Genomic DNA, 27,925 nt, shown 5'->3' on the forward strand with positions numbered 1-27,925 from the left:
AGTGAAATAAGTCAAGCAGAGAGAGTCAATTATCATATGGTTTCACTTATTTGTGGAGCATAACAAGTAACATGGAGGACATGGGGAGATGGAGAGGAGAAGGGAGTTGAGGGAAATTGGAAAGGGAGGTGAACCATGAAAGACAATAGACTCTGAAAAACACCCTGAGGGTTTTGAAGGGGCGGGGGGGTGTGAGGTTGGGGGAACAAGGTGGTGGGTATTAGGGAGGGTACGTATTGCATGGAGCACTGGGTGTGGTGCAAAAACAATGAATATTGTTATGCTGAAAAGAAATAAAAAAGAAAAAAAGAAAATGGAAACCTCAGGAGCATAGTTTGTAACTGAATGGAGGATTATATGTGCTTCAAAGGGCAAGTAAAAACAAAAGCCTGGAAAGTACAAAGGTGGGAAGGTGGGCAGTAGTAGTCCACCCCAAGGCGCAAGGCTCTGCTGAGAGGAAAAAAGCAGTTCGTACTTATGAGCACAGCAGTGGTCAGTGTCCTATGGGCAGCCAGTCTTCAGTTAGAACAGGAAATTGAAGAAATCAGAGAAGAGTTTAAACATATACCAGTTCCTGATGACAAGCACACTAGGAAAGGATTTGAAGGGATTGAGAAGAATGAAAGTGTGTTAGAGGATAAATTGAGTCATATTAAATATTTTAAGAGTTTATCTGAGCAAAAATCAATTTGAATTGGACAATGCCAAAGTGGAAATGATTAGGTGTGCTCCATAGACAGGAACTAAGGGAAAGATTTTATAACAAAGATGTGGAAGCAAAGCAAGGAAATTATTTGTTTGGTTATAATTTAAGCATTTGCCTTATTTGGAAAAGTCTGGTTGGCTGTTTGTGATTGGTTGTTCTTAGGTTTTGTTTTCTTAACATTGAGACATTTCAGGCTTAGGTTTTGGTTTGCTCATGTGTGCTCCTAAGGCAGGAAAGCTACCTCACTCTAATGGCCTCCTTGTTTAATTAAACAAGTGGATTAGTTAATGTCAGAGCCCTATGTGATGAGAGGTTTGGTGTCAGGAGAGGCTTAGAAGATTTGTGGACAATGAGGTACAGAGGTACATTGAACAGAACTGCTGGTCCCTTGTGCTCAGCTAAATACATCTTTCTTGGTGTTGATCTCTCCAGAAGACTGAAAGGAAGATATGGGACAATGTCAAGGGGTGAAAGCCCAAATAGGAGAAAAATGCATGGCACTCTCTTTATCACTGCTATGGATTGTTTCAAAGTCTGGGTGAGGGTCATGGAGAAGACTGGTGTTCTTTGGAAGGGAACTGCAGTGATGTAAGGGCAAAGTATTTGTGTCTTCCCCATTAAAAAAAAAAAAATTAAAAAGACTCAAGAACAAGAAGCTCACACGCCTGTGTGCATGCACATGCAAACAAATTGAAAAACATGCATCTGATTGAGGAAGCTTGCCTTATGCCTAATTTCTTAACCTTCCCACAGCAGGTAGGGGAAAACTAAAAGCCCCATATCCCAGGCAGCTAATGGCTTTTTCTTTTATTGCACACTTTTCAGTGATTTTATTTATTCTTTGGGTTAAGAAAAGTCTAAGAAATAGAAAAAGGGAGAGGTCCGCAACAATGCCCAGGTCAGCTTCAAGGGGAAATAAGACCCTTGACTGTTAGCAGAGGAGGCCCATGCATGTCCAGTTCTTCCTGAAAGCCAGCCCTGTTTTCTGTTGCCTCATGGCAGACACATGAGTGATTTATTGCTTCCAACGTCTCTTAGTTTGTAATAAAGTTTTCAGCAGCTCTCTTTAGCTGCTTCAACCTCTGCCCCTGTACACACACATACACACACACAGACTTCACTCTGTTCTTTTTTCACATAATGTCAACTCATAAAGCTTTCATCAAGTCAACCAGGTGGAAAAATCCCCTTGCTGAAAGAAGCATTCACTCAGGGTTGTGGAGGCAAGCCATTGGACAGAAGAGAGGAGTGGTTGACGAGGTAGGGAAGAGAAGAAAGTGTGCTGCTGGGAAGGTTTAGGTGAGGGGAAGTGAGTGTAAGCTTCCCAGGGGTGTGCCCTAGTGATGAAAGTTCTCCTCACTTTTGCCTGCCCCGCCTGCCAGCATTCACAGAAGCTGATAAATCTGTCATTACAGGAATGATGGATAGAGTTCAGAATACATGTATTCAAAGAAGTAGAGCTTTGGACCTAATACCCAACACTGATATGAGGGCTTAGGCAAAGTCAGATCTTCCTCCCTGTGTTATAGGCCAGCATCTTGTGAGGATGTTGGTTTCTGCTTCTTTATCACCCCCTAGTATCCATCTCCAGCTCTGCTACACCCTCCCATGATCATCCAACCACCAGACTCCATTCTTCCCCTTTCTCAGCCCACTAAGTATCAGCCATTATGTACCCTAGAGCCATATGGGAAGGAAAAGCATTGCTAGAATTGTAATGTATTTGGAGAATGAAAGGCCTGGAGCGATGAAGAATACAAGGTAAGGCAGAGTAAGATTTATGATGTTGTTGTGGTTTAGGATTCGCAGAAAGGTTGAGTATGACCAGAGCCAATATTTCCTGGTTCTCTTCACAAGAGGTTAATTTGACAGACACTCCCTGAATTCCTAGGGTCCAGATGAAAGCCCCATGATAAATTGAGGATTTCCAGGGATCCTGTGAAACACCTGGATATTAACCTCATTCTTGCAGAGATCAGACAGAGACTTCAGTCTGAATTCTGATATTTTCCTCCCTTACTTATGATACTTGATGAGAACATAGGATACCTCCTGCTCTGGAGCAAATTAACTTTGTCCCAGGGCCATGTTGTAAACTGGAAAACAAGAAGCAGCAACATAGAAACAAGAGAACACCGAAGGAGACACAGCTTCATCCATGAACTTAGCAACTATATTCTCCCTCCCCTTTCCTCAGCTCCAGACCCAAAGTCTGAGTTTCCAAAAAATAATGTGCTGATCTGGACAAATAATGTTACTACTTTAACAGTATTTTCTCCTTTCCCTTGATTTTCAGCATTTTGAATATAACATATGATTATTTTTGCTTATTTTGATTTGGTATTTATCCTTCTTGGAGTTCACTGAGTTTCATGATCTATAAAGTTTTGTCTTTTCACCAAACTGGACATATTTTGACCATCATTTCTTCAAATATTTTTCTTTTCTTCTCCATTATCTCTCTCCTCTTCTTTTGGCACCTCACTTTTGTTAGAGGTTTTGATACTGTTTTGGTTCACACACCACCAAGTTTCTGTTGAGAGGGGGATTATTTTGTTGTTGGCTATATTTTTAATATTATTTGTTTATTTATTTATTTTGAAAGAAAGAGCATGAGTGGAGGCAGAGGGAGAGAGAGAATCTTAAGCAGACCACACACTTAACACAGAGCCTAATGCGGGTCTTGATCTCATGACCTGAGCTGAAATCAAGAGTCGGATACTTAACTGACTGAGCCACCCGGGCACCCTTGTTTTGTTTTGTTTTGCTCTCTTATTCAGATTGGATATTTCCTATTTCTCTATCCCTAACTCCTTAACTTTACTGACACCATCTCCAATTTGTTGGTAAGTCTCACAAGTAGACTTTTTTCCTTCTAAAAAAATGTGTATGATTTGTGTATGATACATACAAAGAATATATGTTATGAATAACATTAAAGTACTAATTCATACAAACAAAATGAACGTCATGAACTGACCGTGCAACTTAAGAATTAGAATATTACTAAGACTGTTGGCTCAACCTGTGAGCTCCTTTCTTTCCCATACTCCCAACATCTCTGCCCTAAGGCAACTGTTATCCTTGTGTGTTCATGGTTATCTAACATTATTTTCAGTCCATCTTTATCACATATGTTTTCTCCGTACAGTATATTGTTGGCTTCTCCTTCTTTTTGAGCCTTATAAAATGGTTACAAATTATAGGTAATCTATGATTTTAACTTTTTGCCCTAAGATTCACCCATTGTCTTTTGTACAGCTCTAGCTTATTCATTTCTCTGGATATAATATCCTATTTAAGACAAGAAGTCAATTAATTATGATGGACATTTGGACCATCTCTAGTTATGTTGTTTTTTGGAAGGAGATATTATAATTTTTTTGAATATGATTGAAACACAATGTTATAGTACTTTCAGGTGTACAACATAATGGCTTGACAACTCTGTATGAGCACTATGCTGTGCTGACCACCAGTGTAGCTACCATCTGTCCTCATACAAAACTTTAAGAATTTATTTTCAACATCTGTAAATTTCATTGAGAACATATTGTTCTTATGGCCCTCTAACTCACCATCTGCCTTCAGGGAGGATACAGTCCATTTAGACAAACAAGTCTTAACCATAACAGATAAGCAGCACCATGCAACAACATAAATAAATATTGACCAAGTAATATGTTAATAAATGCTGAGCAGGAAGAGGTCTTAACAGACTGAAACACTTCAGGAAGTCTTCCAAGTGGGAGTAAAAATTGAGCTGATCTTGAAGAAGGAGGAAAGAAAGAAATAGATTTTTTAAATGAGAGAATTTGAGGGGGAAAGGAAATAAAAGTATGAACAAAAATAACAGTTTGATTTAGAGACAGTAAGTAGACCAGTTTGGCTAACACAGAGAGTTCAAGTAGAGAAATAATGGGATATAATGTTGGACCAGATGGTAGAAGACCAGGACTCCAAAGCAAAGTTATATGGATTCCAATCTCTCAGGAGCAGTAGAACTAAAATCCATTAAATTGTTACATGGTGACCTCAGGACAAGATATAATGGAAACAACCCATGGTTCTACTTTTGGCTGTGTTCTAACATGACAACTGCAAAATACAGTGGGTGGCCTTTTGTTGACGATGGGTCCTCTATCTGAAGGACACAGACTTCCTTAATGTCAAGTTTTAGTTGAAGAGGTGGTCTTAGAAAGCCAACAGGAATCGGTTTGAAACTACCAAGAAAAAAACGTCCTTTCCCTCACCCTCATTCTCATTAAGTCTCTACATCTATCCTGTTTCTACAAGGTAGGGAAAAGATGATCTTTCCCACAGAAGACAGGTTGGAAATGATGTAAGGAGATAAAAAGAGCATAAGCTCTGTAAGATCAAAGTTTTACACCTCCATGAGGTTCAACAGCCAAGGGCTTAGCCAGTGTCTGGCAACTAGTGGACACTGAACAAGTATGGGCATATGTATGAAGATGAATGGGCTAGACCATACAAGTTAATTGCACATTATTCTAAATGCTATCTCCCCCACTCCTCTTTTTTTTTTTAATGTGGTTATTTAAAAATATTTTGACCTATGAGTTTAGGTTTAAGCATTAATTGAGCAGTGGTGGTGGGATAGATATTAGTGATAAATCCTCAAGAAGAAAATAAATCTCCAGAGTCAACAATTTTGTCAAACATGGAGTCTCTGTGTTTGCTTGCATTAAGGAAGCTAAAAAAATTCCTTGATAGGAATTCAAATTTAGTTTATATTTACATTAACTTTTGTGAATGTGTTATCATCATTTGCACAATAAAGATGAGGAGAATGAGGGCGCCTGGGTGGCTCAGTGGCTTAAAGCCTCTGCCTTTGGCTCAGGTCATGATCCCAGGGTCCTGGGATCGAGCCCCACATAGGGCTCTCTGCTCAGCAGGGAGCCTGCTTCCTCCTCTCTCTCTGCCTGCCTCTCTGCCTACTTGTGCTCTCTGTCTGTCAAATAAATAAATACAATCTTTAAAAAAAATAAAAAATAAATTAAAAAAAAAAGATGAGGAGGATGAGACCTAGGGAGGTTAAATACCTCACCCAAAAACACACAGCTAGGAGATAAAAACCAGCATTTAAAACCATGTACATCTCAACTAGCCTACCAGTCAGAAAGAAAGATTTGGGTTCACAGGCTTGGCACAGAGTCCTGTCAGTGATGGAGTCTTCAAATGAAGGGAAATTCACCCTAGAGAGGGATGGAGGGAGAAATGGGCTAATGACAGAGCTCCACAATGGGGCAAACTTAAAGTTAAGAATGAGACTAATATATCAAAATGCTTCTTCTTCTTGAGACAACCCACAATTAAAAAAAAAATCAAAGAGTAGAGTCTGGCTAAACAAATAAAATTTAGACCAAATTTTCTAGAATCATCTCAATTTCCAGAACCTTATTATAAGTGAAACTAAGACTATAAAGAGATCCTCCACTGTCATGATAATAAAATTACCATGTCCACCCTCATAAAAATTCTACATTTCCTGTTATTCCTTTCTCTCCTTCCCTATTACTCCAAATTAAAATTAAGCTAAGGCTAAAACTCAGTTTAGAAAATCACTGAATACCCAGAACTCATCTCCCCTTAATTTATCTTACTGAAATAGATTCATTGAGGGACAAGGCAACTGAATTTGGTCCTAGTTTCCTCTTAGATAATTAACTCATTCAACAAAATTTATTGAAGACTTACTATGTCCCAAACATTTTTTAAAGGTATGCAGGACAGAAGACATAATCCTTACCCTCGAGGAGCTCATAGTAAAATTGCATGATCTAAAAAAGTGACTTAAATGTCCTTAGGCTCAATTTGTTCTTCTGTTAATCAGACAGAACAATCCTCAGCAATTTTTAAGAAACTAAATAGTCCCATCAGTGTTAAGACAACCTGTACTGCATTGCAGAATGAAAAGTAACCTATGAGGAAATTATTTTTACCTTTTATACACTGCTTCATTTAACAGTCAATAAGCTAAACCTAAACTCTGTGGATGAATTAGGCAATTTTCTGCCAAATGCTCTGCATTCCTGTGGGACAACTAGCAGAGTAATATGAAATCACCTCCTCTTCTTTAGGATTGGGAAGTAGAAGTACAAGAAGCAGTATTGTCTTGCAGCTTCAGTAAGGAGGACAGTGTTTAAAATTGCATTTGTCTGTCAGTAACAGGGACCTAGAAAAGAGTACTTCAAATAGGTGGAAGTTTATTTCTCTGTCATGTAAGAGAAGTTGGAAATAGATATGTCCAAGAGTGATATAGTAGTTCCAAAGTCATCTGGATGGAATCAAGTTCCTTCCTACTGATAGTTCCTCCAAAACCCTGGATATAGTCTTTGTCCACTTGGTCTAAGACAGTTGTCATGATTCCAGCCATCACATTCATTTCCAAGTAGCAAGGTAGACAAAGAGTTAGAAAAGCATGCCTTCATCATCATGACCAATCCATTTGCCCCTCATTGGTGAAAATAGATGGTCATTCTTAGCTGCAAGGGAAGCCAGGAAACGTAGTCTTTGTTAGGGGACAATGTCCCTAGTTAAAAATCAATTTTACTTTGAGAAATTAGGGAAATCAGAGTGGGAAATTAAAATAAATATTTGGAAGGCAACTAGCAGTCTCTACCCTCTACCAGAGGGAGCATCAGAAAGACCATTGATAAACATTCCTTGACATCTCCTTTAGGTAGGCTTTCTTTCCTGAGACTCACCATCTTCTACCTAGGATAAACCCAATTCCTAGCCAGTGGTTCTCAGACTTTAGCAGGCATCTGAGTAACCCAGAAGACTTAATAAGACACAGGCTGCTGAGACTCAGCCCTAGAGTTTCATATTCAGTAAGTCTGAAGTGGGGCCAGATAATTTGCATTTTAATAAGCTCCCAGGTGATGCTGATGCTGCTGGTCTGGAAACCATGCTTGAGAATTACCAGTCTAGGCAAATGTACAAATTGGAAACAAATGGGAAAAAGAGGGAAAGCAAGAAATAATGTATATTAACTATGGAGTAAGCAATAGAAAGGAGAAGTGAAAAGTAATAAGAACAGTAAGCCATAAAGATGGGAACACTATGTGTCAGCACCTCTAAACCACCTACTGAGCCTCAGAAGGGATCTAGTATTCCAGGATGTTTAAGCACATAACATAATCCAGATGCTGTTGCTCAAGAGATCTTGGGTGTAATTGTGCCCTGACCTGTTCAACTTGCCTATTTTAACAGAGGCCACATTTTATTGTCCCCAATTGTTGAAACCTGATTTCTGCCTTATTTCTGATACATCATCTTCAACTCTGTTGGATTTGTGGGCCTATGACCTTCCTGGGACGTTAGACTCAAGTCTCTCCTGGAAGGATAGAATGTTAACACTGAAACAACCATCATCAGCTTCCCCCCTCCCACAGTCTCATGAAACCAGTCACCTGAGAGCTCCTATCTCCTTGTCATCTCTCTACAGCCTCTTAACTGTGACCATTTCCATTTGAGAGGTTGCCAGGGATACGAAGTGAGAAATTTCTAGCTACTCATCAGGAAGGACAACATTTTCTGGGTGGGTGGGCCATCTTACATCATCATTGGGGACTGGTTTTTTTTACTCATTTTGCATATTTTCTTCCTCATGGCTACATACACATTCACTTGATGAGATCTTACTTTGCACGTGCTATTTGCATACTATAGTTATTTGCATATCCTCTCTCCTCCAGCCAATATGAGCCCCTGAAGCCTCAGAATAATGTCTAACATCTAGGCAATCTGTTAGGTGTTGAATATTTGACACTGAGCCTGGATTTTTCTGCATGTTGTTTGTCAATGGGGCTTTTAGATTCTCTGCTGGCTGCCCTTTTAGAAACTTCAGGCTATAATTCCACAGGTAAGCACAACCAATTTGTGGTCTCATTCATCCCCTCCCTCATCTGAGAAAAGATAGTGCTCAAAACACTGAGCATAGGGGCGCCTGAATGGCTCAGTCACTTAACATCCAACTCTTGATTTCAGTTCAGGACATGATCTCAGGATCATGAGGTCCAGCCCCACATCAGGCTTTGTGCTCAGCAGGGAGTCTGCTTGAGATTCTCTCTCCCTCTCTCCCTGCCCCTCCCACTTGTGTGCTCTCATCCTCTCTCTCTCTCTCTTTCTCAAATAAGTGAATACATCTTAAAATGAACAAACAAAACATGGGGCATCCAACTTCTGAAAAAGTGCCAGACCCTCATGTAGGACTTTGGCAGGGACAGACAGAAATAAGAAGAGCAGAATGTGAATTTCTAAAGATTTTCTGTGTAAGAGAAAGAACAAGTGCCTGCCTGCTACCAAAGGGACCCCCAAAGGCAGCAGCAGCAATCCAAGGATTAATCCTGACCCATGGGGTCAGTGAGTGTTCCATGAGAAGTTGGTTTGTGCAGTCGTTCTGTGCATGTGTATGTATGTCTGCATGTGTGTGTTGCAAATAGAATACAGAATTAGATCCACCAGCTTGATTCCCTCTCTGACTGATCTTGCTTTGAATCATCAGCAGCCTCATCATGCTACCACATTGAAAAAACCCTAGAAATGATTTATTGGGAGAACTTTGAGTGGGGTATAGGAAGTCAGGAAAGGATTAATACTCTAAAAAAGTTGCTTTTGCCTTATTCTTCTCTGTTACTCTATTTGGCATTAGAAACCTGAAGCTCAGCCAGAAAGCAAAAACATATAAGGTTTTAAAGTCACCCATACCTCAGGTGCCAGGCTGTCTATGGAAAATAAAATTGATCTGTTGGAAAGACTTGATGGGGCCTAAGAAGATAGTTCCCTGAGCTCTGTTCATCTGCTCTAATCAGCTGCATTTTTTTTCAGTCTCATTTAACTTTTCTTGCCACAGGGATAAAATGAGTGAGAACAATAAAAAGCAAAGGAGTGATGAAGGGATAGAAGAAATTAAGGAGCTCCTAAGTGAATAAGTAATTTGATTCACTGTTTACATTGCTGGTAGAGATATTTAGACAGTTGACCTGCGGATGACCCTTTAAATTGAGATTTCAGAGAAAATTTTAAAACCAAATAAACTTGAGAGTACTGAAGACTATGCTGTAGACTCTAAACTAATCCAGGTGGTCAGACTAGGAAGGGCTGGGCAAGGGGTCATTACTGGGGAGGGATCTGAAAAGACAGTTTTTCTTCTACCTGCTCAGAAGCTATTTCTCATGAGGCATCAAGAATTTATTGCAGCCTGTTATGTGCAAAGCGTTATGTTGGGCAATTAAAATATAGCTGGGAGAAGGTATAGAGCACCCAGAAAAATATTATATCTTTGCATGTTCCAGGCACACACAATAATAATGTAAAATGTTGGAGAGGGAGAAATAAACACAAGGTGTGGTATTCAAGAAAGATTTCACATAGTAGGTGAGATTCTGTTAGGGTCTTGTGTGATATGTGAAACTTGAATAAGAAGAAGGGAGGTGGTTGTTATTCTAGGAAAAGGAAAAGGCATGAGATTAGGTAAGAGAAGAAAAAAGGCACTAGAGATTACTGTGTTAATAGTTGCTTAGCAAAGTAATGAGCAGAATCCCATGGAGAATTTTTGCCAAAGATGGTAATGTAAATGAAGGTTCACAAAACCCCCTCTTATATACTGCCCAAAACACCCAAAAAGAAGCAAAGTAGGGAAAAATGCTTTATTAACTGCTGCACTGAGGAAATGATCCCTACTTTTTATTATGAAGCCCTGAGAAATATGTGTTAGATACAATCTGGTGCAAATTGAAATGAGTCATCAGAGGCTGACAACTCACCCACTCTCCCCAAGAGATCTATGAAGTGTTGTAGGAAGATGAAGAAATTCTATATAATAATTTTTAAATAATCTAATCCCCAACTTATTAAAACAAAGATTGAACTGGCCATAGTTAAAAAAAAAAAAAAAAAAAGCAAACACCCTGCTCTGATTTTCTTTTTGGACTGAGGTCAAATGTACCCTGTAAACCTAACAATTAGGTTAAAAAATTGCAGTCATGCCACATGTTTTTCTCTCTAACATGACTCCTAGGCTAACTCTACAACATAGACAAACCTTCCTAATATGGGGACACACACAGTTTGAAACAGAAACAACTCTGGGACAGTTGTTTTGGCTACTGCAGACTAAATTTGCACACCAAACTCTTCAGCTGCCCATGGCCTGATTTCCTCTCCCACAGACCACTGAACAGCTGAATCTAACATTTCAATCCATCATAGAGGACCTCAGATAAAACTTAAAGGGAAAATCAAAATGGTGTGCAACTAAACTGAAAACAGAAACAAGAAAAACTCACTTCAGATGGGCAAATAGCAAGGCCAGAAAGAGTTTCATGATGTTAAAAAAGGACAACCAGGAAAGCGAATCAAACAAGCGAACACATGTAAGGCCCATGTAAAAATCCTGCAATGATAAATGCACATCACCAAAATGAAAATGAATAGAAGTCATAAACTTTAAATGAAATACATCCTCCAGAATAAAATTTAATAAGAAGATGTAAGCAAAATATAGACTATATCACATGTTCAAGGAAATTAAAGAAAATAAACTATGTAACAAATTAAAAGACAGGGATAATCAGCAACCTGAGCTTTTTAAAGAGAAAGTTACTAGAAATAATAACATGTAATATGATAATGCCATTGCATTTAAATGGCATAAAATCCAGGAAAGGTGAGAATTAATAAAATAGCAATGGAATCAGGGGTATGGAGGGTAGGCCTGCTAAAAACAAACAAACATACAAATAAAAAAAAAAACCTCAACTATAGAGGAAAATCATAAAACACTAAAAAAACTAGTAAGCTATATGGAGAATAGACAAAATAATCATGCAAGTGATAAATGATTTTGAAGAAGAAATGAGACAATCAAATATATAACAGAAGAAAACATACCTAGAGTTCATGAAGATTTCAATCTACAGACTGAAAGAATTTACCATAATTTTGGAAATCAATAAGCTTCAAGACATAACCTAAAGAATCTTTTGCATTTCAAAAATAAAGAAAGGAATGTTATAAGGAGCCAGGCAAAAATAACTTACAAAGGGAAACAATCAGACTGACCTCAAAGGAAAACCTCAAAAACAAAATATTCCAGAAGGAGATGGCACAATATTTGTAGAGTTTTAAAGCAGTGGGAGAATGGAAACCAAGAATTTTTACATGTAGCCAAGTTTCTATTCATGTGTTTTGACAACAGAAAGAAAAACTCAGAGGCTAAAGCATAGCATAGCACTTCCTGAAAAACCTTCTTAAAGATAGAGTCTAACCAACTAAGAGATTAATCAAAGTCAAGAGGTCATGAATAAAGAATATTTGGGAAAAGCTAATGTTGGACATCTAACATATGGAAACAGAGAGTTGGCCCCAGGTAATTTTGCTAGTTGGGGGAAAAGATCATAGGTATCTAATTCTTCAAAGACAAGACATGCAGTAGAGAAAATAAGAGCTGGAATATAATTTGATAATTTAATGTAGTAGTAATAATTTTGCTGAGAGAACCACTCAGGAATATAACAACAAAACCCAGGCAGCGAAGTCTAAATGATCTAATTTGTATATCTTTAACAGGAAAAAAAAAAATCAATGTTATTTACTTTCTCAATTTCATTAAGTGATAATTATAAATTTTGGCACATTAGTTAAGCACAGCATGTATTCCCTACCAGAAGAAACAGCAGTTCTCAAAAAACCGACCCAACAAGGTTCAAGAACATATAGCAAAAGATACACACAAGCACAAACCATGGGCAACAGGAAAAAATATGTTTTTAAATAGAAAGGAAGGAAGAAAGGGAAGGAGAGAGGGAGGGAAGGAAGGAGGGAAGGAAGGAAGGAAGGGGAAGTGGAAGAAGGAAATAGTATAACATAAAAAAGAGAAAAACTATAACAAACAGAAACGTAAGATAACATAATAATTTCAAAAATACATTATATATCCCTAAATATAAACAGATAACTTACCTAGTCAAGGAAAAACTCCCAGATTAGGGTTTAAAAAAGCATAACTTCAGTCCACAAAAAACATGCCTACAAAGCAGGTATACATTAAGGCCAAAACTAAAATGATGGACAAATACATAGCACATAAGTGAAAAGTGAAATAAAACTGCATACAACTAAAATAGAAGGAGCCAGAGGTTCAAGAGTTAAGTCTCGCAAAGTGGAATTCAAAATTCAAGGATTAAATAGGACAAAGAGAGTCCTATTTTTATGATGAAGACATAACATGTAATAAATGTGTATTGATCTTCTACCTATATGCATCAAGCAGAATAAAATTAAACTATATAATATAAAAATCTGTATAAAATGCAATGAAAATTGTACTGAAACTCACTGGAAATAGGAAGCATTAATACTCTTTCATGTCAAATATGAAAAGTCTTCGATGTTTTTAATAGAATATGCCTATTCCAAATGACATATTCAATAAAGTTATGTATATCATTTCAAATTCTATATATCGAACTTCACATCTAATAGTAAAAATACATCTACATTTTATGTGTAAATGCTAAATTTTAAAAAAAATATTAATCCTATAAAATGTGAAGAAAATTTAAATAAATACCAAAGAACTCTACACTCTCTTTGACCATAAGGCTCTTAGAAGAGAAATAAATAACAGAAGTACAAATAATTCACAAACTGAAATATCTCAACTCTAATGGGTATGAAGGAGGGTACATATTGCATGGAGCATGGGGTATTATACACAAACAATGAATCATAGAACACTACATCAAAAACTAATGATGTACTGTATCATGACTAATATAACATAATAAAAAATTATAATTAAAAAAACCTCAGGGGGCGCCTGGGTGGCTCAGTGGGTTAAAGCCTCTGCTTTCGGCACAGGTCATGATCCCAGGGTCCTGGGATCGAGCCCCGCATCGAGCTCTCTGCTCGGCAGGGAGCCTGCTTCCTCCTCTCTCTCTCTGCCTGCCTCTCTGCCTACTTGTGATCTCTGTCTGTCAAATGAAATGAATAAAATCTTTTAAAAAAAATAAATAAAATAAAAATAAAAAATAAAAAAACCTCAGGTCAAAGAGAATGTCAACATCTTAATTAAAACATTAAATAACAATAAAGAAAACCTTCACATCCAAACTTAGTGAACGCACACAAAATTGTACTCAGAGGAAGATTTATACCCTGAAACAACACCATTACTTAACAAAACTAACATAAATAATTAATATTCCATTCAAAAAAGTTGGAATAATAAGTAAACAAATTTCAAGGAAATATATTAAATAAATTCACATGGATAAAACCAAGACTCAATGAGTTAGGATTTTGTAAAATCTACAAAGCAAAACAGATGGATCTACCAACTTGTCTATCAAGAATAAAAAAAGAAAACACAAGTATACAATAGAAGAGAAGGCAAAGGGTGTATATTCACAGATTTCATGGAAATTAGAAGACTTTTTAAAAAATCCTTCATTTGATACTACAATAGTAAAATTGAAAAATGGATGAAAATAAAGATTTTACTGAAAAATGTAAATTACACAAATTAACTCAAAAAGTAAGAGCATTTAAACTGATTAATAACCAGTGGGGATAAAATCAAAAGTACTGCAAAAACAAAAATAACACACACAAACCCTCAAAAAAAAGAGTAAGCTCAGATGGTTCCAAATGTGATTCATAGGAGCTCAGTAGTTTTTGAATGAAATAAGTAATTCTGAAAAAAATGAGGATTCTTTCTAATGTTTCCCTGAGGCTGTAGCCCTGGGAATAGCCTGGACTCATGGCCAGCTAAATCAGAAATAAATTTTAAAACCTTTATTTTTCTAGGCAGCATCAGGAGCCAAGAGAAGGTGGACAGTTAAATAAAACATCAGTTCACACCTATTAAAAGCAGTAGAGGCAGGTTCCATGCCAAATTGGCTTGGAGAACTAGTGTGGCAGGTATGCTTTTAATGAAGATCATTTCTCCACCTTCCTGTTTTAATTTGATTTCCCTGGCAGAGTTGTGCTTCTCTGGCTTGGAGGAAATCTGCTTAACTACCACCCTCTCACTCAGGAGCCAGACAGAACTGGATTCCTTCAACCCTGTTGCAGTTTGGCATTTGACTTCCACTGGGATAGCAGCATTGCCTCCACAAAGCTCTGGAGAGCACCCAGAAGGAAAGCAGAGCCTGCCCCATTTGGCCGGGACAGGCCACACGATGTCAGTGGCAGACACTTTGCCCACTTTGAGCTAAATTATGAACTATATCCTCTTCCCAGATTTGTGGCAGCTACATAGACTCTCTTTGTAAATTGCAAACTGCCCCTCAAGCCAGGGGCACAGCTAAGACCTACAGCCTCTTCAGTGTAGAGCAGCTTGGGCTGCATCCTTAACCTCTAGGGTTCTCCGTATATAACCACCCTTTCCATATAGATTACATGAAAATTTTATATCCATTTCATTGCTTTCCAAGTAGGTTCAAAAGTGTATCAGCCTGCAGATTGTCCTATAAGGCTTTACTCCAGGCAGACAAGTGTTTGCTGAGCACATCCGTATTTGTTTCCTATTGCTGCTCTAGCAAATTGCCACACACTTAATGACCTAAAACAACACACTTGTTTTTTATTTTACACTTCAGGAGGTCAGAAGTCCAAAATGGACCTTATGGACTGAAACCAAGGTGTCAGCAGAGCTGTATTCTTTCCAGAGGTCTAGAAAATCTGTTTCCTTGCCTTTCATACATTCTAGAGGTACCTGTAACCCTGACTCCTAGCCTTTTTCCTCCATCTTTAAAGCTCTTTACTTCTACTTCTTAGTCAAATCTTCTCTCCTGACTTCATCCCCTTGCTTCCCTCTTAAAAAAGACCCTTGCAACTACATGGAATCTATACAGGTAAATCAGGATAATCTCACAATCTCTAGATCTTTAACCATAATCAGAATGAGAATGGACAAAGAAGACCAATGTACCCCTGGACAATAACCTTATCGCTATCGAAGACTCACATACCATGAGACTACAGACCATGCTACTGTATATGCAGAAGAGAAAAATCTGGCATGATCTCATGCTAGGAGCATATTTCCATGGCCTCATAGAGCTTATAGTCCAGCTTAAGAGATACAAATTATATAATCATACAAATGAACACATATGGTAATTTGCTATTTTCCATAAGGTTTATGAATAAAACATATGAGGTAGAAGAATAGGCAGGCAGCATGGTTTTTATTGGAGTATCCAGAATGGCTGCACTAACAGTTGAGAAATGAATGTCAAATAGGGCTTAGCCAAAAACCCACTAGGAGGGAGAGGAGCATTCTTGGCAGATAGGAATCAGTGCATATGTGAAGATCATATGGTAGGAAAGAGCTTGGTGTTTAAAGACCTGAACAAGGACCACTGTGACCTTCTTAATGCAACTGTCAACCCTCTCATATTTCCTCCCAGAGGGGATTTCTTTATGTTTCTCATTCTCATATGAAAGATCAGTTCTTTGCAGAGTTCCAAATAAACATGATGTTTGTATAAGCATATAACTGTTCCTTTCTCATAATCTGCTTTCCTGGTTCATAAACTACAAGGTTTCAAGTGAACTTGCCTTCAGAGGTGAAAGGATCCTATCCTTCAGCATGAAAGACAGAAAACCACCATCAGTTCTAGTCCAGATCAGAGTTTCACCCACTGCACCATGGAATGGAACACCAGCCTTCACTTAGATGGGGGTTTGCATCACTCTATCCCAAGATAGTCCCCTTTATTCTCTGAAGATTAGGGCTGGGGAACAGAGCACATGGGGAGAGCTGGTTCAAGGGCAGAGTTAACCAAAGCCAGGATAGGTAAGCCTCTAGGAGAGGAAGTGGAGGATAAAGGAAAAAGAAATTTATATCAATTATGTGTAAGTCCCTTCTTACCTCTTTATATCCTAGACAATTAAATCCTAGACAGCTTGCTTGTCCACTTTGATCCTTGTTTTGTAGATCAAAGAGCCTAACAGTGGGAGTGAATAGATAACTTATTCAAGCTCTCGGTTCATAAATGATTATGATTTTGAAGCAGCCCTGTTTCCAAAGTTTTGTTCTTTCCATTATGTAACAAAGTTTCCAGCCCAGGAATGCAGGAAGAGGGCAAACTGAGAGTAGCATGGAGCTGGATCCATGAGTGCCATTCTGAAATGGTTGGGAAATCCTGAAGTCTCCTCAGAGGATGAAGGCCATTTCATGTGAATTCTCTTTCTCTTGTCAACTTCCAAGTTTGAAGACTAAATGTCCATTCTATCAAGGCACTTTATTTATACTTCGGAACATTCTATGATGATGGAAGGTTTTCCACACCTGAACTGTCAAGTATGGCAGCCACTTAGCCTCACATGGTGGCTGAACACTTGAAATGTGACTAGTGTGACTGAGGGGATGAATTTTAAATTTTATTTTATTTTAATTAATTGAAATGTAAACGCAAATAAGCACGTACGCTGAGTGGTCACTGTCCTACACAGCTCATTTCTAGATATCCAAGCTGTATGAGAACAGCAGCCATGATTTCTTCCTTCTTCCATTCCCAGCGCTATCACAATGCCTGGTGCGTATTTTGCGCAAATAAGCACGTACGCTGAGTGGTCACTGTCCTACACAGCTCATTTCTAGATATCCAAGCTGTATGAGAACAGCAGCCATGATTTCTTCCTTCTTCCATTCCCAGCGCTATCACAATGCCTGGTGCGTATTTTGCACTAAATAAATATTTCCTACTTGACTGAGTGAAGAGAGGGAAAAAAAGAAGAATTAAATGATCCTCCTGTGCTAACGTGAAAAGGGGGTAACAATTCCTTGCTTGAATTCTGTCTTTGCCTCTCACTAGTTGTGTGAATTTTGACAAACTAGCATTTAAATACAGTATAGTGATAATAATAATTAATAATAATAATTGCTGACATATAATAAATGTTCACTTTGTGAAATCCTTTATGAATGTTAGTTTGTTTGATGCAATAAGCCCATTTCCAGTTGAGAAAACTGAGACTAATGAGAGGTTAAGTCAATGGTCTCAAATGAAGGTCATGACCCATCACTAGGAATGAAGTCAATGAAGTTGACTCTACCAGCCTAAATGCATACAGCATATATATACATATACACACATGTATGTATATATACTCATATATACATATAAATCAAGGATATATGTGGCATATGTGTATATGTACGTGTGTACGCATATTCAAAAGTGTGTGAGGATAGTCAAGGCAGCCCAGTCAGTTAAGGCTCTTGATTTCGGTTCAGGTCATGATCTCAGGGTAGTGAGATCAAGTCCAGCATCGGGCTCCAGACTCAGTACAGAGTCTGCTTAAGATTCTCTCTCCCTCTGTGACTCCCCATTGTCTAAATAAATAAATAAATCTTTTTTTTAAAGTGTTTGAAAGCCTCTAGATTCAGTACCTTTATTAAGGCTATTCAGCTAACTAGTGGTGATTTGGGATTTGCATCCAGGCTGTCTGATTCCAAATCTTATATCTTAATTGATGTATCCTACAACTTCTTCTGGTTTTCTAAGAAATGTGTTTAAATTTTAAACAACTGACTTACACATAACTCCTAAGAACCTCACCCATTCATTAGTATAGAATATGTACATGTATGCACATACACATACATTTGTTTGAGTAATGCCTAATATCTTTTAGATTTAGTCTATTGTCTCTGGCTATGCACCAAGGAAAATTGATCCTAATTTAAATATCTCTAAATCATCCTAAAGGATTCCACTTTGGCAGATAATGCTAGGGCTCAGCAGTATACGTATTTCTCTCTTTCCTACTGGGTGCACCACTGGGCTACATTTCCCATTTGCGTTAAAGTTAGGTGAGGTCATGTGCTTGATTTCTGGCCTGTGGGGTCTAGATAGAAGTGATGTAGACTACCTTTAGGACTGATCTCTACCCCTTTCCATATAGTCCTCTAGACTCTCTTTTCTATTATCAACAGGCTGGGTGCATCGAATGAAGCAGAGGATTCGGAAGCCTAAGGGGAAGGCAGAGCCACAGGATGGAAGGAGTTCCAGCCACCTGCCTTCTCTCCCCATCCTACTTCAGACTGTGACACGAGCAAGAAATAGTCCTTTGTTCTATTATTCCCACAGAAATTTGTTGTTTGTTACAACAGTTACCCTGTCCTGATTAGTGGACTACTTTCGCTGGTGCGCCACACAAAAGATAACAAATATGGAATGTGTCCTTTGGCTCCCATGCCAGCTCCCCTGTCATGTTGCATAAACGAGGATGATGGAACCAACCATGAGCCCCTGGGGTCACAGTGGGTGAGACATCTTCATCCCATGACTTATCCCAATTATTTGGGAATCAGAAGAGGAGGACAGTGGGTATTCAGTCATCTTAATAACATGAACTTCAATCTGTCTAGCACTTTGTAATTTCAAAAATGTTCTTAATACCTGAGTTTATGTGATTAAATTGAATAAAGGTGAGAATCCCCATTCTACTGAAAAGAAGCTGAGGTTCAAATATAGTGATACTTACCTATAATCACACATACATTAAAAGCAAATATGTGACACACATCCATGCCTGCAGACTCCAAATCGAATGACTTACTGAGGAGAAGGTAGATGACAAGGATCCCACAAGGAGTGGGATGCTAAGGTTAGGTTTGGTTTGTATGAAGCAAGCTCAAGCTCCTGTCTGCTTGCTAGAAGAAAGATACACATTGTATGTGATGTTTTCCAAAGCTGTCATTTGAGACTTAAAATAACCCTACTGGGCAAACAAGGCTGACACTATTAACCCCACTTTACAGGTGATTCACCTGAGGTCCAGAGAGATGCAGTAACTTTCTCAGGTAGGTAAATTGTCAGTGAGAGAATTAAGATTAGAATCCATGTCTCTTGACTCTGGGTCTAAATTACTGTTCCTGGATTGTGCTTCTCTTTGATCCCTGTTCTTAGAGACTTTCTTGCCTAGAGTAAGAATTCATCACCAGCTTGGGTTTTACTTTCTAGGACCTGATAACTATGCATGAACTGGACATTTTTCTCATGTTTTATCTAATGCATTTTAGTTCAAGGGAAATCAATGGTTTTAAGAGAGATAAAAAAATGGTCTTTGATATCCTAGTTGCTTCTTTTCATAATCTTTCTTGATGTTCCTCATCAGGACCAAGGAAATTTGGGTTGAATACTACAATATTGGATATTGGCTGGGTGATATTACTGTGGGAAATTACCATTGCCTAGCGGGGCAGAGGATGGAATGGATCAGTTAAGAGAAGAGAGAGTACATCACAGCCCCTTGGATAAGGGACCATAGGTTGAAATGCAACAGCTGATTGATGAGAAAGAAAAACAAAAGACTAAGAGAGTGAGGGTGGCCACCAGTGTCAGGACACATGTGCTCCATTGCCCCTTGGAAGAGAAGATCATAAATCATTCAGCAATGTGGCTCAAAAAGGAGCAGACATGCCAAGCAACAAGGATTGATGATAGGAGGTGGGGATAATGTAAGAAGCAGAGACAGTGTAGTGAGCTGAATGGTGGCCCCACAGCCTCCTTGTCCTTGGAACCTGAGAGTATTTCCTTATATAGGAAAACTGGGATTGCATTAAAGATCTTTAGAGGAGGAGCATTTTCTGTTTGGGGGAAAATGGACCCTACATGTGATCACAGGTATCTTCATAGGTGAGTGGCAGAGGAAGTTCTGAGACAGATGCACAGAGGAGAGGGTGAAGATGGAGCTAAGAGATAAGCCTCCAGAAGATGCAAGGAACAGCTTCTCTCCTAGAGCCTCTGGAGGAAGTATGGCCCTACCAACACGCTGGTTTCAGAGTTCTGGCCACCAGAACTGCAAGAGAATAAATTTCTATTTAGGATCTAAGTCACCACTCTTATAGTAAATTTTACAGTGGCTCTAGGGAAGTCATATGGATGGGTTATATTACTATGAGAGTCACATACCAGAAGTCTGCAGAGAGGAAACCCTGCACGGTCTAACTCTTGCTGGCATCCAGAATGTGGATTTCATGAGAGCATGTGCAAGACCAGAAGATATTAGACATAAGCTAATTGGCTCAGAAAATAATTCCAAATGGAGCTGTACTTTGACACTAGAATGAAAGCAGATCGTGGGAACCAAAATTTGGGATACTGTGGAAGCTGAGACAGAACTGGTTATAAACATAATGTGATTATGATGTCTACATCCCCCTCAAAGGCACTCTCTGTGATATCCTCTTCTGCAACCAGGGGAGCAATCCAGGGACTAGGGGTAAGTCAGATGAATGGAAAATGGTTTTTAAATGTAATCCAAGGGACACCTGGGTGGCTCAGTGGCTTAAAGCCTCTGCCTTCGCTCAGGTCATGATCCCAGGGTTCTGGGATTGAGCCCTGGATGGGGCTCTCTGCTCAGCAGGGGGCCTGCTTCCTCCTTTCTCTCTGCCTACCTCTCTGCCTACTTGTGATCTCTGTCTGTCAAATAAATAAATAAAATCTTTTAAAAAAATAAAATAAAAAAATAAATGTAATTCAAGGGGCACCTGGGTGGCCCAATCAGTTAAGTATCTGCCTTCGGCTGAGATCATGATCTCGGGGTCTTGGGATCAAGCCCTGTGAAGGGTTCCCTGCTGATAAGGGAATCTGCTTCTCGCTTTCCTTTTGCCCCCCACCACTTGTGCTTTCTCTTTCTCTCTTTCTTTCAAATAAATAAAATCCTTAAAAAAAATGTTATTCAAAATTGTGTGTGTCTGTGCATGTGTGCCTGCTTCATTCCCTTTGCAGAAGGGGATGGCCAAGGCAGTATCTGGAACAAGGACAGGGTTAACCCCTCCAGGGCTTATGTGGCAGAGGTGGGGGAGGGGCATCTACCCACAAAGGATAATCCAGTGGGACAATACATAGGGTTGGTCCTTCAAACTTCTCTCCCCAGAAAACATCATAAAAAGATTAGTTATAGTAAAGTATCAGTAATGTTACAGTAAAGGAAAGGATTTATTAAAAACCATCACATTCCTCCATGCCCTTTGGGAAGTATAGTGGAAAAAGAATTATTTTTTTTAAAGATTTATTTATTTATTTATTTGAGAGAGAGACAGTGAGAGAGAGCATGAGCGAGGAGAAGGTCAGAGAGAGAAGCAGACTCCCCGTGGAGCTGGGAGCCCGATGCGGGACTCGATCCCGGGACTCCAGGATCATGACCTGAGCTGAAGGCAGTCGTCCAACCAACTGAGCCACCCAGGTGTCCCTGGAAGAAGAATTATTATAATCAGACAAATGAAGTCCCCACTCCAATATCTTGTTCTGGGACTTAATCTCTCTGAGCTCAACTCTTCTTCTCTATAGGAAGGGCCAGTGTCGACTTCACAGTTTCAGACTAAATAAATAATGTATATAATTCATTTCATATATACACTCAATCAACATTAGATCCCCTGGAAAGTAATATTAGCTTCAACGTCATGTAGAACCCAAGTAATATCTGAGATGGCCTTCCCTAAGTGGGGACCTCAGAATTGACCTTGCTCTTCTTAATCAGTGGCAATTACCTCCTTCAAAGCTCTAGCTCCTCATCCCAAATCTAAACTGATCCTTTCACCTTCCAAGCCAGACCTCCTAGAACAGATGTCCTCACTGCCGAGAAAATTCAGATTTAAAACTGGACTTTCTATTTCTTCGTTTCATGTTTTCATTAAGTCTTATATTTGCAGAGACCCCACTGATCATTTATAGCCATTTCCTTTTATTACCAGGGGTTGCCACTGGGCAGTGGAAGACTCCTGTTCAGGGACCATCAGCAAATCAGGGGCAGAAGAACCGAGAGAAGTTCGAACCCAGAATTCACTCTGTGGTGGCTCCCAGCCTCAATCCACCTCCCCCCACTGCGCCCCTGGTGTCCCAGGGAACCAGCAAAAGCCTCAGACCTCAGCTTTCTGCCACAGAGACAAAAACACGACGAAGTCACCAGCTTTTGCCTACTGTCCCTTTGCATTTCGTCAGGTCAGTGAAAAGCGAAGCCAGCATAAACAATTTTTTCTTTTAATTTTAATATTGTCAATTGTAATAAACTCAACTCTGTTTTACTAGCAAACTGTTTCCTGTTTGTTCAGGGGGATTAAGCTGTAGTCTTTGAGTCCTGCTGTCACCAGATATGTGGTCTTGGAATCAGACCACAGCCTCTCGCGATGAATTGTGTTACCTGCTCTAGAGCTGGAGCCGAGGCTGAGCCTGCGCGGCTGTTGGGTTCATCAGCCGCTAGTGACTCAACACAATATGTAGACAAAAGAGGAAATACTTTCGGAGGCATTGGAAGCACTTGATGGCAGCAGATGAAATGGTGGTAGCAAATTTGTTGACTCTTTCCATGACTTAAATAGTGGCCCTTATCTTTGAATAAACATGAACAGAAGACAGCAGTGTTATGCAAGCAGTAGAGATTAATAAAATTTGATTAAATTGGGTGGGGGCTGGTGCCTGGGTGGCTCAGTCAGTTAAGCATTGGACTCTTGATTTCTGCTAAGGTCATGATCTCTGGTTCCTGGGATCCAGCCCCAAGTCTGGTTCTATGCTCAGTGGGGATTCTGCTTGAGATTCTCTCTCTCCCTCTCCCTCTGCTCATCCCCCTGACATGCTCTCTCTCTCAAATAAATAAATAAAATCTTTAAAAAAATTTATTGAGTTGGGCTGTGCATTGGATGACTCTGGGCAGCTGAGAGTCAGGTGAAGATAGCCAGACCCCAAGGAAGGGGCTTCTTGTCTCCAAGGGGAGCTTCTGAGCTGAGGGCTGGAAGCCTTTTTGGATTGGCAGCTACTGATGAGTACTAGGTCAGAATAACAGCAGGACCACAACCATTACCTCCAACACTTGTCATTTCCAGGCTGGGACAAAGAAGGAAGTATAGCAGAATCTGAACTCATACCGCAAAGTCAAAGTCTTCCTAAATATCTGAAACCCAAGAAAGAATAGTAGGAACAGGTTGGCTGGTAGGACTTCCCAGTTTCCTAAAGTGAATTTCTGACCATGCTTCTAGGCTGGAGAGTCTCAAAAATGTCATCTGAGACGAAGATGTTGACAAACTCTTCACTGCAACTGGCATGTGATGATTAGATCCTGCCAGCTTCTCCACTCTGCTCTCCCTACTCCCAGTTCTGGTGCAGAATGCACTGGAGGGCTCTTTGCCCCTCTAGCCCCCAGGTTCCCTCTTCTGAAGGGTCTTCAGTAGCTGGCCTCCCCACCAGAGCATCTTTCGCCTGAGTAATTCCTATTCATTCCAGTTTCAGGGCTTTCCTTCTCCCACTCTTTGCCCTGCCCAAGTCTGAGAGAAGTGCCATTCCATCAGCCAAAACTCTATGTGCTTAGTGTTCTGCTTACTTGTCAGGACACCCCTGATTCCAGTCTGGGTTCCCTGAAGGGGGGCATGTCCACCTCATCCATCTCTAAAGCTCTAACACTTCATGAGACTCGGGACACATGCCTATTAAGTATTTGCAGTCTGAGTGGAAAGTGGGAAAACTGTGTGTGTAAGCATAGATGTGTTTGAACCCAGGGGTGGGGATGACTTAGGGATGAAAAGAAGTACTCCCAATCAAACTGCCATTGGTTTTCTTTCCTGAGGACAGCCCATTTGTCCCCTTATCAGTCAGTATTTGAACATTTGAGATATAAAAACCAAAGCAGCTCTCTGGTTGGCTGTAACTATCCTTTAAAAATGAGACTCAGTCTATGCCTTCTTTGATCCCTATAACTTCTAAAACACTTACGTGTTCCCAACACATCTGTCTGGGCCCGAGTAACCCTTGTAACATCCCCCTGCACCTCCCTCTATGCTTGGGTGATTTCTTCTGTCCACTTAACTTGATTCACTCATTAGGCTCAGTTCCTGAGTCTTGGACCTGGGCTCTATTCTTTGGCTCAGGCTGAACATGCAAGATTTTCCCTTCATCAGGCTAATGAAGTAAGAGTCTTATGTCATCATTAGTGCTGGTGTTAATCCAAGCAGAACTAATATTGGTGTTGTTCCAAGTAGAATTAACCAAGCCCAGCCCCCAACAAGCCAGATGTTAGTCAAGCATTTCTTACTGACCTTAATGAATAACTCCCTTGGGTTTCACAAACAGCTGAGTCCACCAAATGAACTTCAGGGACCCAAAAGCAAACGGCCTGCCTAATAGAGATTTGTCCTAGGAGGATACCGAGGACTTAGAACTTCTGTGCTGAAAGCAAGAAAGAGCTCTGTTTTCCAGGTAGCCAATAACCATACCACACCTAGCTGTCCAAAGAGCAAAGAGAGGACCACCTGGGGCCACCTAACAAGCCCCAGAGGCTTTACAGGCAGTGCTCCTTTGCAGATCCATTTCTCATGTGAGCCTATCTCCATAGGGGTTGGGTGTTTGTGTGTTTATTTCCTCCACCAGACTGGGGGGGCAAGGAGTATATTTTTTCATACATTCCCGGCACCAGGCAGAGAGATCAGCTAACAATTGTTTGGAAAGAAATTATGGGAGCATGTCCTCCTGAGATTGTTTGCCTCATTGTCCAATTCTACATGGCTCTTCTCTTCCTCTCCCTCAAAGAAAACATATCATCTCTAGACTTTCCATTCGTACTTGATGACTGCTGTCATAGGAATGTGATAATAAGAATAGAAAGCATTTCTAGGAAGAGCCAGACACTGTGCTAAGATATTTGCATGCATTTTTCAACTGTCCATGAAAGCAATATATCAGGATTTTACAATACATGGCCAAGACTTGGGATCTGGGCAGGGTGCAGGGGGAGGAGTGGTTGGTTAAATAACTAGCTTTAGGTCATAGAACTAGTCCAGAGAAGATTCAGAATGGCTGGTGACATATCTGCCATTCCACTAGTTGTTGGGTGACTTATTCAGCAGAAAGTTACCCATCTACCCCACCAGGCAAATAATAGGGCAGATGGGACGCCTGGGTGGCTCAGTGGGTTAAGCCGCTGCCTTCGGCTCAGGTCATGATCCCGGAGTCCTGGGATCGAGTCCCACATTGGGCTCCTTGCTCGGCGGGAAGCCTGCCTCTCTCTCTGCCTCTCTCTCCACCTCTGCCTGCCTCTCTGCCTGTTTGTGTGCTTCCTCTCTCTCTTTCTGACAAATAAATAAAATCTTTAAAAAAAATAAATAAAAATAATAATAATAGGGCAGATGTTTATAATTTTTTCTCCCAAGGCTTAAAATCCCCGTAGTAGGAGAATTTGTACATAAGAGGTTTAAAATATTCTGAGAAAAATAGAAGGGACAAGGAGGATAATGGAAGCCTTTTTTAAGAGTATTTTTAGGTTTGCTAAAATAATGAAAACAATACATTAAAGAAACTATCAAAAAATTTTGCAGATGTTTAATTATTACAATTGGCTACTTTACAGTTGATTTCCATTTACTCTACCACTCCCCGCACCCGCCCCCCACCACTGGAATATTTTCAGTCTCTAAGTTTCAGTGGGATGCATATAAAGGTCTTTTAATTGGTCACAGATAATATGGATACCAAGAGGCTTTTTCCCTCTGTGGCTGCTCCTCCATCCAGATGTTCAAGGTCTCATCTATAATGACTCAGCTGTTGATTCTCTCTCCTGGATCCCACCATATACTTAGAGATGAAGAAGAACTTGGACTCCTGCACTGGAAAAAGTGAGGTTTTATCAATCCACCCCCCTGCGCCCTGAGGGAGCTTTGTTCCACCCTTTCTAACTTCACACAAGAGAACCGCAGGACACTGTGACCTATCTCCACCTGTCCTCTCTCCTGAGTTCAGACCCCACCTTCTGAGGAGGACAAGAATGTGTTCCAAAGGCCAGGTTTAGTTCACCCACAGTTACTTTCCCTCTCTTAAAGCAACATGTAGAAATCCCTATGCCCCTTCTTTCTATTGCTTCTTCTGCTTCATGCCCTTTGTTTCTGCCCAGCCTTCAGTCTCCTCTCTTTCTAATCATCCTTGTTAAGAGCAACTAAAACTTTCAGTATACTTAAAGATTCAGTTGGAGGAAAAAATATAGAGAAGCAAATCTATTTAAGTAGGCTTTTCCTAAAGGACTCTTGAGGTTGGGGACACAATCTATGCTATACTACATATAGATTCTTTACTTGGGTCAATGCCCAGTCCATTTGGGCAAACCTGTTTCTGAGAGCCAGACTATGGCCATAATAATAGACCCTTTTTTGAACACCCTGTACTCCAATCACTGTGCTATACTGGGCACTTTCTAGGTAATACCTGGAATTTCATGATCCTTTAAAGAAAATATGATCATCTACCTGTTACCAATGAAGAATATCGACATTAGTTGATTTGCTTTAGAGTTAAGTCATTGAAGATGAGTTCACTGCTCTTCCCTTTGTTTAAGAAGCAACTGTTCATACCAGAGAGGGGAAGCATGCTGGCCTGTTTAGAATATACAGCTCCAAACTTCTATACATAATCCCAGGGCAGCCTCTCTTCTAGAGAGGTAAGACATCAGGGCCACTGAGAGACATGTTCCATAGTCTGACACTCTGCTGCCCTCCCATGCCAACCCTGCTCTACGTGATCTAACATATGACAGGATCAAGTGTTTTCCAACGGATAAAATGCCATATTTAGAAAGTCTCCATTTTATATTTGGCTTTTATACATATCATCAGCTCACTCACTTTCTTCACTTTTTCAATCCTTGATTTTCTAGGTTTAAACTGAGATATAGTCCATGACATTATATGATACTTTGTCATGATAAATGAAAGATCCTATTATTCTTTCAAAGGAATGGTTTCCTAGTTGGATAAAAGGAATGAAATATATCAGTGAAAACTCTAGATAGTAAATGTATTCCCTTTAGGTCCATGGGTTCTTTAAGTGTGAGGTATTCTTTGAGCATCTACTATACACCAGGATTTTAATGATATAATTTACATGCATTTTCACATTTAATCTTTGCAACTCAGAGAAGCAATTCCTTATTTTACTGAAGATTAAAGAAACCAAAAACTCGAAAGCTAAAAAGTGAAAGGGCTGACATTAGAACCCAGGACTGACAACAAAGCTAACAAATGGAGTCATTTAGGGAGTTTAAATCCTCATAACAGAAACATAGCTCTTTTTTCCAATACAATTCTTTGTCATGGTTTTTCCTTTCAGCTTGGGAGCTGCCATCCACTTCTTGACTGGCCAGCTATCGTTCTAATACCTGTTAATCGAGGCACCAGGGGTTTCTGACCAGCCTCCT

Source organism: Lutra lutra, chromosome 2, assembly GCF_902655055.1.
Source record: "Lutra lutra chromosome 2, mLutLut1.2, whole genome shotgun sequence".
NCBI lineage: Eukaryota > Metazoa > Chordata > Mammalia > Carnivora > Mustelidae > Lutra > Lutra lutra.